Source organism: Ruditapes philippinarum, unplaced genomic scaffold (assembly GCF_026571515.1).
Source record: "Ruditapes philippinarum isolate M1 unplaced genomic scaffold, ASM2657151v2 ctg2014_1_1_1_1, whole genome shotgun sequence".
NCBI lineage: Eukaryota > Metazoa > Mollusca > Bivalvia > Venerida > Veneridae > Ruditapes > Ruditapes philippinarum.
This window is the reverse complement of record NW_026859056.1, coordinates 162050-175881: the sequence shown is the minus strand read 5'-3', so window position 1 is coordinate 175881 and position 13832 is coordinate 162050. Positions and strand designations below refer to the sequence as shown.

The 13832-nt window shown below is 34.6% G+C and overlaps 1 long non-coding RNA gene across 1 annotated transcript; it reads left to right on the top strand.

Moving 5' to 3' along the window:
- The first annotated feature begins 2325 nt into the window (after positions 1 to 2325).
- Positions 2326 to 11724, top strand: LOC132755030 (uncharacterized). Its single transcript, XR_009629158.1, has 7 exons — positions 2326 to 2392; positions 3866 to 4007; positions 5809 to 5915; positions 6655 to 6729; positions 7849 to 7870; positions 11071 to 11147; positions 11588 to 11724. It is a non-coding gene; the product is annotated as an uncharacterized LOC132755030 (long non-coding RNA).
- Positions 11725 to 13832: the final 2108 nt, after the last annotated feature.

Genomic DNA, 13832 nt, shown 5'->3' with positions numbered 1-13832 from the left:
ATATGAAATATTTTTACCATGTAGTTTTTATTTTATTAGACTTTGAAAATATCAGGTACCATATTTGATAATAAATTTTGCACAATTTAGCCAACAAATACCAATAATAATTTTATAATTAAAATGAAACACTTTTTTCTTATCAAGAGTGATCTGAAAGACACAAATAATGTTCAAAGAAAAAAAAAGAAAAAAAAAGTTGCCTCTTCTAGGGCTTGAACCCGCGCCCTTCAGTTTCAATTCAGTTTAAAGTACTTCTAGCCTATTTGAGTACTCTTCATGGTTTAGGTAATGCATTAGGTGGGTCATACCTTAATGCGGTTAGAGGATTAAACGCTAAAATTGTGCCCCGTTTACCTTCCTTAATGCATTTAAGACGTCTAAAATTCTAGACTCAATTTTATCCACGGTAGCATAAAACACAACAAAATTACATGAAAATTACAGACTCAGTATGATTGAGTCTGTACATAGAGGGATAATGAATAAGTGCAACAACCCTCACGCCCCCTGGCACCGGGTTGACCTGTACTCTGTTCTCAACACTTAATAGTGCTGGAATCAATGATCCCGAAGGACCAGAAACAAATAACAACACTGAAGTAAAGTAACGAGGCAACTTTTTAAGCCATCTGCTCACACCAATTTATATACGGTAATGAATGAAAAGTTTAAATATCTATCTTACTGCTTTGTGATCATGATTTCTGCAAGCGTCTAGAGGTACAAATCCAACGCTGTAGTGAGAGTAAAATCCATTAATTTTATTTACGTAACGCAACTCGAATGTAGTTAATGTATTTAAAGGCCCATTATGCCTCAGAAATGCTATCATTTTATATCTCAAAAATTGATAATTTGTTGGTATTTTGTTACAGTTTCCAAAAACATAATCCTTTGCTCTATACATGTCCTTTCTTTTGCATCTTTGCTCTGTTGGCAATTGGTATAGCTATACTTATACTGAATTAGTATTTTGTATGGAAGTCAAAATACTACTTTGTTTACATTTTGCTACCTTTATTACACATAACTGGATGTTCAGCGCTACTTTTTTCATTTGTAAAACAATTAACGTGCTCATAATCCATTATTTTAACATTATTAAACACGTGTGCCTTTAAATGCATATACAATTATGGTGCTCATGATATAACTGAAATGCATTTCAAGAGGTAATATCAAACAATATGGTATGAATGGGGTCTTACATGAGTTATAGTGGCTAAAAGTATATTTTGTCTTATAAGATCGGTTCATTTTTCGAAATCTTTGGTACATTTTGAACCAGGTTTTCAACGAAAACCGGGTTATTGCAATGCCGAAGTCGGCGGGCGGGCACGCGGGCGGGCTGGCGGGCGTGCGTCAACTTTTGGTTTCCGCTCAATAACTTTAGTTAGCTTTGGCCTATTGACACCAAACTTGGTGTGTAGGTAGTTTATATCAAGAGGCAGCTTGGAATTGCCATCCAGGTGTTTGTGTTTAAGGTCAAGGTCACTGTTACTAAAAATAGAAATTCAGTTTCCGCTCAATAACTTGAGTTTGCTTTGGCCTATTGACACCAAAATTGGTGTATGGATAGCTTATATCAAGAGACAGCTTGGGTTTGCTATCCATGTGTCTGTGATCTAGGTCAAGGTCACTGTTACTAAAAATAGAAATTCAGTGTCCGCTCAATAACATGAGTTTGCTTTGACCTATTCACACCAAACTTGGTGTATGGATAGGTTATATCAAGAGGCAGCTTGGAATTGCTACCCGGGTGTCTGTGATCTAGGTCAAGGCCACTGTTACTAAAAATAGAAATTCAGTTTCCGCTCAATAACATGAGTTTGCTTTGGCCTATTCACACCACACTTGGTGTATGAATAGCTTATATCAAGATGCAGCTTTTGATTGCTACCCAAATGTCTGTGATCAAGGTTAATGTATTTAGTTTTCATGTTATAACTTGAGTTTGCTTTGACCTTTTGACACCAAACTTGCTGAGTGGCAGCTTTGGATTGCCACTTAGATAGCTGGGAGCAAGGGCAAGGTAATTTGCTTACAATAGAATTTTCAGCTTCTACTCAATAACTTCAGTGCACTTTGACCTATTGATTGCTGCCAGATCAAAACTTGGTCGTTGAAAACCTGGTTTTCGTCGCATTGCGGCGCTTCTTGTGTTTATTTAATCTGAAAAAATTTGTCATTTAATACTTTCCCGATCAATCAGCATAATATTAATAAATTAGCAGAATGATAATTTTAACAGGAATCTTTAACTGAGCAATATGTTAAGAGCACCACTAGAAATTAACAGAATAATTATGTTGACAGGAATGTTTTTATTGACCAATTTGTAAACAGTGTTGGAAGCTTCAGATTCAATCTTGGATGCCGTGATAAAAAGGTAGGACTACTCTAATACTAGTTATGTAATGCTGTCACGTTGTCACGTATTTTTATGTTGTAATGTTATCACGTGTTTTTCATTTTTGTCACGTTGTCACGTGTTTCATGTTGCTACGTTGTCACGTGTTTTCATATTGTCACATAGTCACGCGTTTGCATTTTGTTTCATTGTCACGCTGACACCTGTTTTCATTTTGTCACGTTAACACGCGTTTTCTTTTTATAACGTTGTCATTCGTTTTCATGGACACAATGTCACGTATTTTCATGTTGTTACATTATCATATGTTTTCATGTTGTTAACTTGTCACGTGTTTTCATATTATTAGGTTATCACGTGTGGTCATGTAGTAATGTTGTCACGTGTTTTCATTTTGGTTACGTTGTCACGTGCTTTCATGTTGTTACGCTGCATTTCAATGTTGTCATGTTGTCATTCTATCAAGTTATCACACCGTCATGTACTTTTGTTTTTAAAATTTACAATACAGTTAAAGTTATAAAACAGTCAAAACTGAATTACCGGTCACCTATATATAACGTGACTACGTGTGTTACGGTCAGAATAAGAAAGACATTCCTATATATGATGCCCTTTATCATGTGACCCTGTTTAACGAGATCAGCGTAGGCACAAAAAAGTTAAAGAGAAAGATGACCTTAGATTTTCTATGCACATTTGAATTTCGACGTTACGTCATGTGACTTTCATGTTACGTCTGTGAAGGCAGTGATTACTATCCTGCCAAGGGAGGTTATCACTGTGAGGAGTTTGGGACTTGATACTTCTACCACGTAACCTAGTGTAGTCCTAGTATAATGTATAACAAATGTATATATTTGACATCCCATGTAAAATTAAAGTTTATCTTGATACAATCATTATTGAAAAAATATGTTAGACAATTATAATAAATTTTAAAAATGCTCACTGATGTACAATATGACCAAACCCGAATAAAAGTTAACAGGTGTACAATTTGTACTTCCGGTTTCAACAACCATATATAAAGTAATGTTAACTTGTATATCTATAAATTACTTAAATTTTAGACGATACACTTAGAAATTACATTCATTTGATAGTTTCTAATGTTCGCGTTAAGTCGATGGCGGAAACGGGATTCCACACAGGAAATGGTTTCTAAAAGTCAGCAAGACTATTTATAGGTAGAAATATTAATTTTTGCATGTTCCTTTTTTCGTCAGCTTTATAGGGGCGTCACAAAACCTTTTTTCTACTGACGTTACAATTATTCATAAGTTTTGCTTACAATCAAGTTCATGTATGGTATATAGAACTGATTTGATTTTCTGGACAATTTCGGATATTTTACTAAAGGTAAGGGTGGGGGGTCTTTAATATGAAAGGTGAACTTGAACCGGATTTCACACCCATACTTAGTAATTTCCTTTTAACAAATGAACAAGAACAACAAATTTCTAAAATATATTTTGATTTTCACTTCAGCAATGCGACTTTATACGGACTCGTCGTGCACAAGATTCAATTGCAAGGAGTATATCTAATAGTTCGGCAGATTCTACATTATATACGTGCACCGATTGCTGCAGTTCTAACTTATGTAATAGTGGTGGCTGCGGGGAAAATGGTAATATATGTTTTTCACACAGTCGAAACTTTTCGACCCTTTCCGTCAGTCTTCGGATAAGGACTATTATGGATAATAGCCGAGGACGTTCCGATTGGCTTTTCACATCATTCGGAACTGCCTCGGCTATTATCTATAATAACCTCGGAAACAATACGGATTGAAAAAATTAAAATAACTCATTCTCCCGTAAGTCATGAATTTTTCAACTTTATGAATGTATTTACATAGAAACAATTTAGATAACTTCTGTATAAGACAAATCATGTCCAAAAAGTAGAGTCTAGTCATATGTTATATGTTAGTCAAATTGATTTTCTTATTATATAATTTTATGTTTACATTTTTTGTTAATTACTTTTGAATAACTGTTCATTATATTGTTGATATATCATAACCTTATGCATATTATATGCCTTGGTTTTGAATAAATCTAGAAAGTAGTTCTACCACGTGGTTTCAGATGAGATAATGTAAAACGAATGTATATATTTGACATCTAATGTGTGTCCCGGTACTCTTATGCTTGAAAATATGTCCGACAACAGTTTGCAATTTAAGTATGCCCACTGATGTTCAATTTTAAACAAATCCGACTAAATGTCAACAGGTTGGTTTTTTGTACTTTCGGTTTCTACAACTATAGTAATAAATATATAAATAATGTATTGTTTGCTATTGTACCTATGAATTCACTTATTTTAGGTGGTATTTTACTACATATATTGGAAATAAACTTGTCAACAACTCCAAGCATTAAATTACTATTTGTTTACATGTTTAGTTTCTTAGCGTAGGTTAGACCGAAATACCGCATCCGTTCTGTGTATTTATACTATTGTGTTCGAGGTCCTTATCCGAAGACTGATGGAAAGGGCCGAGTAGTTGCGATTGTTTTCACATATCAATAACTACCTCCCCTGAACGCCATGTTGAGGGGTCATTTCCAGTGTATTGTATGCATACGATAAGAATAATAATATCTGTCATATTTTGCGGTTCGGATCGGAATATCCGTCCCGAGGTGACCCGCCCATTGGGCGGTAACGAGGCTTGCCGAGTTACCGCCCATGGGCGGGTGACCGAGGGACGAATATTCCCATCCGAACCGCAAACATATGTCAGATATTTTTTCTTGCATATTCTACCATATTCCATTATATTTTTTTAATTCTTTATCTTTAATTTCAATGGAAATTTATATAATTACAACCGTAACTACTTTCTTACAACAGCGTATGAATTACAACTTTATTCATAACGGTAAAATGACGTCATCCTGAGCACCCCCCATGCCAGATGAAATTTCCGGCATGGGTAAAACTCACGGAAATGCCAGTCTGATATGCAAGAAAACAAAATCTTTCATAATTCTATCATCTTCATGAAAACTGATAACAATATTTTGAATTTGGTGTTATAATAATATTTTCATATGCATGAACGAGTTTGACAATTTCCTAAAATCAGCTGTATATGTTTTAGTCTCATATTTTGATATTTTGATCATTTTATATAGAAAATATACCCCTAAAATGGCTTCCACTTTTGTCAAGGGAGGTAAACATTGTAAAACTTCTTAAAAATAGTGAATGTGCAGGTCAAATTCGAAACATTGGTTGTTATTTATTTCCAAATACACGTTGTACAATATTTTCTTGGCATAAACATATTAATCAAATAGCAAATGATAATATTTCCCAAAGCAAATTTAACAAGTTCACAAGATGTATCAATACGACGACCTAATATTTATGATTCCGATATTTTTTTAATTCATTTGGCATTTATTTCTATTCAGAATTCGTTGCAATTTCTTCTGGCCAAAGAGGTCCGATATGCTTCAACTGCGACCAACAAAGTTCTCAGAATGACTGCAACAAAATAAGAGTATGCGGCCGTGACGAGGTATGCTTTTATTTAATGTATTACGTCGACTTCAGACATAAATTATAAATTATCGCATGAGTGACAGAGTTGAGAAATTGATTGAGTGTGTAAGAGTGTTAGTATGCGTGTATGCGCACGTGTGTGTGTGTGTTCTAGTGGTGTGTGTTTTGGGTGTGAATAGGTGTGGGGATGAATGAGAGATTGCCCGAGTGTCTGTATTTACGTCATGAATGTAAGAGTGAGTTGGGGTTCGAGTATCTATATTCAAATGATTTACACATGCATCAAATTTCATGAAAAATGCCGCAAATTCACGAATTATACCGACAATGTAGGTAAAATGTGAAAATCATGGATTGGCGAAAAAAATCAAACAATTCACCAAAATATACACAAAAAACATAAAACCCTCGAAACTTTACTTAAAGAAAGAAAACGTGTCTTATTATACTGAAAATACTAGAATTGTGCGTGCTTATTATGAACATTAATGAGCCGCAGCAAGACAAAACCAACGTAATGCGTTTGCGACCAGCATGGATCCAGACCAGACTGCGCTTCCGCGCAGTCTTATCAGGATCCACGCTGTCCTTTACAAACCCTATAACAAATAGAGAAACTGATAGCGAAGAGCATGAATACTGATCAGACTGCGCGGATGCGCAGCCTGGTCTGGATCCATGCTGGTCGCAAACCCATTATGTTGGTTTTGTCATGGCGCGGCTCATTTCACTCTTTTCTGCTATTCTATTTATAGGCATGTTCACTTAACACAACTTCGGTAGGGACTAGCCAGCAGACGCTATGGCGATCTGGATGCATCCATAATCCGGTATGTTCTTTCTTATATTTTGAAAAGATCAATTCTATAATGTTAAGATATGGTGACTGTGTTTGGAGTCATGTTAACACACAACAACAGTTGTAAAGCAAAACACAGTTTTCAAGTCTGCAAAATTATAAGTCAGTACGGCAGAATCTTCAAACCCGCCCGTCCTCTTGCTTTGCGATACCAAGATATAAATGTCTAGGAGCGTTGACTACAAAAAGGTAGAAGTGCATTTAGCATAATTAATAATTAATTAACAAAATGATATAATTATCATTTCAATTATCTCTATTGTTGTTTTAATAATGTTAAATTTCAAAAATTTCATCATCATCATAAATAGGATGGTCCTCGTCTTTTGTCGTCATCATCATCATTACATCATCATCATCATCATCATTATCATCATCATCATCATCATCATCATCTTCATCATCATCATCATCATCGGGTTCATTATCCTCATCATCTTAATATCATCATTATCATAATCATCTTCATCATCATCATTATCATTGTCATCATCATCAAAATCATCAATCATAAGTCTTCATTATCATCGTCACCAGTTCCAACAACAACAACAACAATGTCGTCGTCGGCAACATAACCATCATCCACAACAGCAGCGCAACTATCAACAGAAACCCAGTTATCATCATCAACATTATCATCATTATCAATATAACTAACATAGTCATCACAATTGAAATATGGTTATTTTAGAAATATTATATTCTACCATAATTGTTAATAATTTTTCTTTACTATTTTATGGTGGCTGATTTGTGCCATGCCGTATTTTTGCTCTGCGAAGTGCCTGGCTAAAACACGAAAATCCGAAAAAAAAGGCTGGCGCCCCGCTTGGCGAAGATACGAAAAAGTGACTTTGTCGCGGGGCGTTGGGCGAAAACACGATAATACGAAAAAGTGTTGACTGTCGCATTATCGTGTTTATACCTTGCGCCGCGCGGAGCGAAAGTAAGACAAACTGTTGACTTTGTCGTATTATCGTATTTTCGTGTTTTTGTCCGGCGCCAAGCGGAGCGACAATACGACATGGCCCAAATCAGCCACCATACTTCAGGATTGTGAACTCACGACTATTTTAATATTTTACAGACATGTCATCATTCAGGCGGAGGTATGTAGACATAGCACATATAACTTAACAAAAAAGCTCTTTTTATTGATATTTTGTTAAAATAACAGAAAAACTTCAGGACTGAAAACCAGTCAAGAGATTCATGCAAATATAATCGCTGATAAGATATGTTTTCCGAGAAAGAAACATTTACTTTTCTTGCATATCAGACTGGCGTTTCTGTGTGTTTTACCCATGCCGGAAATTTCATCTGGCATGGGGGGTGCCAGATGAGTCGCGTGCTGTACAATGGCACGCTTAGGATGACGTCATTTTACCGTAATGAACGAAGTTGCAATTTCATACGCTGTTGTAAGAAAATAGTTACGGCTGTAATGATATAAATTTCCATTGAAAATAAAGATAAAGAATTTAAATTTTAATGGAATATTGTAGAATATGCAAGAAAAAATATCTGACATATGTTTGCGGTTCGGATCGGAATATCCGTCCCTCGGTAACCCGCCCCATGGGCGGTAACTCGGCAAGCCTCGTTACCGCCCGATGGGCGGCTCACCTCGGGACGGATATTCCGGTCCGAACCGTAACATATGACAGATATTATTAATCATGCTAATTGTTTTACAAACAGGTGAAATAAAAGTGACCAAATTACTAGTTAAACAAGATAAGACTTATGAGTTAGTAAGTAAGCTAACTTGTTAGCTAGATAATTAGTTAGTTAGTTAGTTAAGTAGGTAAGTAGTGAGTGAGTGAGTGAGTGAGTGAGTGAGTTGGTGAGTGAGTGAGTTGGTGAGTGAGTGAGTTGGTGAGTGAGTGTGTGAGATGGTGAGTTAGTGAGTTGATGAGTGAGTGTGTGAGTTGGTGAGTGAGTGAGAGTGAGTGAGTGAGTGAGTGAGTGAGTGAGTTGATGAGTGAGTGAGAGTGAGTTAGTGAGTGTGTGAGTTGGTGAGTGAGTGAGAGTGAGTGAGTGAGTGAGTTGATGAGTGAGTGAGAGTGAGTTAGTGAGTGTGTGAGTTGGTGAGTGAGTGAGAGTGAGTGAGTGAGTGAGTGAGTTGATGAGTGAGTGTGTGAGTTGGTGAGTGAGTGAGAGTGAGTGAGTGAGTGAGTGAGTGAGTGAGAGTGAGTGAGTTGGTGCGTGAGTGAGTCAGTCAGTCAGTGAGTCAGTCAGTGAGTCAGTCAGAGTCAGTCAGTTTGAGTTGCTACTTAGTTTACTGTTAACTATGCATAACCCTTGAAATTTTTTTAAACTGTTGAACATTTTTAAAAGCAATAAACACCTGATATGTTAAGATAACAACCGACCGACCTACCCGCCGATTTACTGACGAAGTACGCATGTAGAAACATCCTACGTAATTTTTATATTGTATATCATTTATAAGTCACACCAATCCCACTTTTTCAAGGCCGTACCATCTTCACCTGCCTACATAAATTAACAAATCTTACATTGTTTCCGGTAAGATCACATCCGAGCCATATCATATAAAATTCGAACCATATTTACTCAGATATAAAACTTATATGCAATAAAGTCCTTCTAAGTGGGATAATAACACTTTAAAGTCACATTATGTCTCAGAAATCCATATTTTTCAATTCTTTTAAAATGTCACACATGTGTTTAATAGTGTTTCAACTATGGATTAAGATCATAAAAGATGTCTAACAACTGTGCCGTAAAGGTAGCAAAATATAAACAAAAAAGTATATGGCTACCATAAAAAGTACTAATTTACTATATTTATACCAATTGCCGACAGAGTAAAAGAAGCAAAGATATGTTATCTTTTTTTAAGGACAAAACAAATAGAAAATTTCTGAGAAATAAGAATGATAGCTTTTCTGAGGCATAATGGGCCTTTAAGGAAAAAAACCCAGTTAGTTTAACTATGTGGCTAATGAGTAGATTTTTGGAAACTGTCACAAAATACCAAAAAACCCCTCAAAGATGAATAATATGTTCTGATAAAAAACCACACTTAAAGAAAATATTCCAAGCTCGGTTTACAACAATAAGAAGGGCATCGAATCAGTAATCAAGGGGTCGCTGATTCGATCACGTGACAAGGTGAAATTTCTTCGTGACATTTGACCTCGGACATTTTGACTAATGTCATACCGCTGGTTCTAAAATCACGTGGAACTGGTAGTCGGTCACTTGAGTAAAAAATTGGTAATTACTGGTTAGTTATCCGGATGTTACGTGGATAGATCACCGATATATGACAAAAGAACTGTGTTAAAATTGGCGTTTGAACCGGAAAAAAACACTCGCATAACTATTGGGCACATAACTCCTGCATGCCTACGTACTCAGTTGTGTATCAGTTAACTCCCCTGGACTAATTTTTCTCGGCAGAGTCTCATCTGTGCGCTGGGCGTTTGCAAATATTTCTTTTATCTGGTTTATATTAAAGGAATGGGGCTTTCTAGTTTAATAAAAATAAATTACAATAAGTTGTATAAAGTAGGTCTAGTTTTGACAATATCCGCTTTCGCCATGAAAGTTTCATGTATACAATATATTCATTATATTGTGAACATTGTACAGATTCAAAGCAAGCCTTGGATTAATTCATCACTTAGCCATGCAATCATACGAAAAAATATTTTATGATGTTAATATGGCAACAGAATCGAGAAAGTTGAAGGAAAGAGGGTTTCTACTAATGAACACATATGCATATTGTACACAAACAAATAAATGTTCCAGGGAGATATGATTATTATAATGCTGCTATATTTTTCAAGAAGACTTTTAATGGTTCATTAATAATTACGTGCATTCGACATTTTCATTTATTGATATACATTTACATATTTACATCTTTTATTCTTTTATACATTCAGTTTTATAAAAGATCCTTCTCAAAGTACGATCAGAAAAAGAGAAAGAAAAACAATAAGAAAAAAAATTAATTAATAAAAAAGTAGAAAAAAGAAAAAGAAAAATGCCCACCCCCCCCCCCCTCCAAGAAAAAGACAAAAAAAAAACAACAACACACAACAACAAACTGTCAAAAAACACAAAAAACAACACACCAACAAACAAAAACAACAAATCGCCAAAAAACTACAACAACAACAACAACAAAAGCAACAACAAAACACACGCACCCCACCCAAAAATAAATAAATATAAAAATATATAGCTTTATAGGTTTTTAATGGTTAAAGGTCATGGGGGACATTGACAATTACATGTATTTTCTTTTATATATACTTTTTTAAAGGAGGCTGCCATGGGGGTTGCTGCACCAATGACCTCTGTAACGATGCTTGCTAAGTCAAGGACGTTTGTAAAAAATCTGTAAGTTATTTTTAGCAATTTTCATTTTCCTTAAAGGGACTGCACGGAGATTTTCAAATTTTATTTTAAATTTATTTATTTATTCATCATCATTTTCTATTTATTCATTTCATTCTCTCGTCCCGTTTTCCTAGAATAACCATTATTATTGTGCAAAACGACCCAGCATTTAGAAGTGTTTAAACACTTTTCACTCAAATTTGGCTCAGCATCGCACAGAAGTCGACATTCAATTTAACTCTAAGTAATTTTCTATATTATCTTTTTGCAGATGTTTACATTTTAAGTGTTTCACTTGATATACGTAAGAGTTTCAATAGCAATTATAAAATTATATGTTTTTAGGCATTTTGGCCTCTTTTAAGCAAATACATTACCTGTATTATATTATAAATGTATATTTACATTGACGAGTTGTATTTTTTGGGTCATTTTCACAGGAATGGCCCCTCCGAGGTGCTGTACATTTCACACATGGTTTGGGAGATACGTATAGTTAAAAAACAGATTTCCATTTCATGTTGTTTTCACAAAATTAATACTTTGAATTGTTTTGCTCATTAAAAAATATAATTATAAAAAAGTCGTTTCTGCTTATGTATTTTTTTATATAATAATCTATATGCGGATCAGTCATTCGTGAAGATTCGGCGTTTTCCATCATTAAAAGGTAAAATGAGAACTAAACCCATTAAAGCCCATTAACCATAACTTCAATTACTATAATAGGTCACAACGACGCTAAATGTCACACTTTCCACTAAATGTCGCACTATTACCGCTAAATGTCGCAACCGCCGCTTTATGTCACACAATATTTTGCCTTTTAATGTCGCAATGATGACGTTAAGTGTCGCACCATTTTCCCATACTGTTGAATGTCACAACATAACCGTTAAATGTTATCTGATTAAATTACTATATAAATACACATGTAATATTACAATTCTTTAATGGTTTGTTCTATATACTTTCGGCATAATCATCAATTTTATTACAGACATTTCATAATACATGTAGACAAATTCACTTTAAATAACAGTTATTGCTGGCAGTTTATGCGAAAAACTGTCAACATAGGAATTCTTACAATTTACCTGTCATGGATTTTAGTTCTGTGCCGGTTATACGGTGTGAACACAAAATAATGAAAAAAGTATTAATAGTAGCAATCGCAACTGTTCGGCCCTTTCCGTCAGTCTTTATTATAGATCATAGTGTGGAAAAAGTTTCAGGAAAGGTAATTCTAAATTGTTTACATATATAGTATTTCCCTTTTGTCAGTAAGTAATAGGTCATCACAAACGTTTCAGGAAAGGTAATTCTATATTGTCGACGTGAATAGTATATAAAGCATTATTTCCCTTTTGTCAATGAGTAAGAGATTATTGGTCTAAGATAAATAAGTTAAACGAAACGTCCCTAATCGCGTACATCATTTGACTAAATTTGATATTACGTATATTAATGTATTTGATTGAAGCGTTTATAATAGCATACAACATAATATGACGGATACTCAGTCAATTTAATGAATAAAATATTACAGCAACACGCCTCATGATTCATGCTAATTTTCATGAGTATTTTGATAATGTATTTGAATTTATAATAGTGTGAAGTAACCGAAAGGAAGCAATTTACACATTATCAATGACACTTACAAACAGTGTGTATTCTAGGAGTGGGGGGGGGGGGTGATGAGGGGATTCATTCATTTTTTTAAGAATCCCCCCCCCTTTTTCAGAGGCAGGGGGGGATTTTACATAGAGGAAGAAGGAAAAAGATCAACTAATGTAATAAACTCTCGCTTTTCGATAAAAAAAAATCCCCCGTTTTTCGAATCCTAAAATAGACACTGTACAAACCTTGTAATGTATACATAGCCTTTACTGCGTTAGTAACGCAGTAGAAATATAGTTGTAAATACTGAAAAATCAGTCCTTAATCGCATATAACATGTAAATTAATACCTGAATTTTGAATTTTACTTTTCCTTACATCTGAGTACATTTTTCTCAAGTTTGATTTTATTGAAAAAATTTAAATCATCTTGAGGCATGTAGCTTTAAAATGATCTTATATACTCAAATCACGCTAAAATGACATGTTTTAAAGGCCCATGCAACATGCATGCATTTCTGTAAAAACTCTATACATTTTTCGTTTGAAGCGTAAATATATCTATATAAGTTGAACGACAGAATCACCGAGTAGTTTTTAAACAAGTCATGTGACTTAACAAACCATTGGAATGAAAAGTATAATACGATTGAAGTAAGTCTAAGCCATTCGTTTGACATGTTCTTTAACGTTTCAAGAGTTCATTGTGACAACTATTGTGAAACGCTCTAACCTGGCCCATGTGGGTCAAGTTAGGAAACCACCATATTATTCTTTATCTGAAGAAAAGTTTTGCTCTCCTGTGAAAGGTCCATTAATTCAAAAACAATAAAAGGTTAACTTTTGTTAAAATAAAACACCATAAAGGTCCATAATGAATGAAAAATTCAAAACAAAAAATAAAAAGGTTTGCCTTTGTCTCTCTTTAAATCGCAAGCTTAAAGTGACATTATGCCCATCCAAGGGTATATAGTGAGTGAACGGGTGAAGATCAAAATAAGTTTTCATTTTGCCATAATTCCATTTAATTTAATAATTAAGTTCGCATAAACAATGAATAAC